Raw genomic sequence first — 1720 nt, 5'->3', positions numbered from 1 at the left:
GACTTAGAGCAGGTATTGCCAAACATACTTTTTTTTGGTTATATGTCCTTTTTTTTTTGAGATAAACTAGTACATTTATTATACATTTATGTATTTCTTAACCATTTAACATGTGTAAAACTATGCTACTATTTTCATTAGGTTCCTACTTTATGAATTTCAATAATAACAATTATTAAAAATAATGTCAATAGTAACTTTTTTGAGGTAACTGACGTATCATGATTTAAAAAAAATTATTTATTTAAATTAGTTTCAAGTATAAGTACATTGGTTAGACATTTATATAGTTCATAAAATGATCTCCTCAATTGCTCCCTCCGTCCCCTGGCCCTCCACCTAGCCAACATATTAATGAAAACTGCATTTCCTCTGCCATGCTCCCCATCCCCGTGACCCACTATCAACTACTAATTTGTACTTTTTTAACCCTCACCCCATTCCCCCAGCTCCCCAACACCCCTCCACTCTGTCCGTCACCAAATTATCTACTATATTTGTGAGTCTGATTTTGATTTGTTTGTACTTTTTGGTTTTTAGATTCTGCATATAAGTGAAATCATACGGTATTCATCTTTCTCTGTCTGATTTATTTCACTCAGCATAAGAACCATCCATGTCATTGCAAATGATAGGATTTCATTTTTTTAATGGCTGAGTAATGTTCTATTGTATATATGAACTATAATTTCTTTATCCAATCATCTGTTGATGGGTATTTAAGTTGCTTCCATATCCTGGCTACTCTAAATTGTGCTGCTATGAATATTGGAGTGCATAGATCTTTACAAATTATTGTTTTGGTTTTCTTTGGATAAATACACAGAAGTGCAATTGCTGAGTCAAAAGATATATCCATTTTTAATGTTTTGAGAAACCTCCATACTGTTTTCCATAGTGGCTGTACCAATTTGCAATCCCAGCAACAACGTACGAGGGTTCCCTTTTCTCTGTATCCTCGCCAACACTTGTTTTTGATGTATTGATGATAGCCATTCTGACAGGTGTGAGGTGATATCTCATTGTGGTTTTAATTAGCAATTCTCCTATGGCTAGTGATCTTGAGTATCTTTTCATACATCTATTAGCCATCTGTATTTCCTCTTTGGAGAAGTATCTGTTCAGGTCTTCTGCCCATTTTTAAATTGGATTGTTTGTAGGACAAGTAATAACAAATGTTGGAGAGGATGTGGAGAATAAGGAACCCTCATACACTGCTGGTGGGACTGCAAATTGGTACAGCCACCATGGAAAACAGTATGGAGGTTCCTCAAAAAACTAAGAATTGATCTACCATATGATCCAGCAATTTCACTGCTGGGTATTTACCCCGAAGACGTGAAAACTCATATCTGAAAAGGTATTTGCACACCGATGTTCATAGCAGCATTATTCAAGGTGGCCAGGACATGGAAGCAACTGAAGTGTCTTATGATAGATGATTGGCTAAAGAAGTTGTGGCATACATATACAATGGAATATTACTCAGCCCTAAGAGACAAAATACTGCCATTTGCAACAACATAGATGGACCAAGATATAATCATAGTAAATGAAATGAGCCAGACAGAAAAAATTGAAAACCGCATGATATCACTTATGTGTGGGATATAAACCTAAAAGCAATGAACAAACAGGAGAAACAAACAGAGACTCCTGGACATGGACAATAGACTAGTGGTTACTAGAGGGCAGGGAATTGTGGGGAGGAGGGGGGTAG

The sequence above is a fragment of the Pteropus alecto genome, unplaced genomic scaffold (genome assembly GCF_000325575.1).
Source record: "Pteropus alecto unplaced genomic scaffold, ASM32557v1 scaffold837, whole genome shotgun sequence".
Classification (NCBI taxonomy): domain Eukaryota; kingdom Metazoa; phylum Chordata; class Mammalia; order Chiroptera; family Pteropodidae; genus Pteropus; species Pteropus alecto.
Note: the sequence above shows the minus strand (reverse complement) of the source record.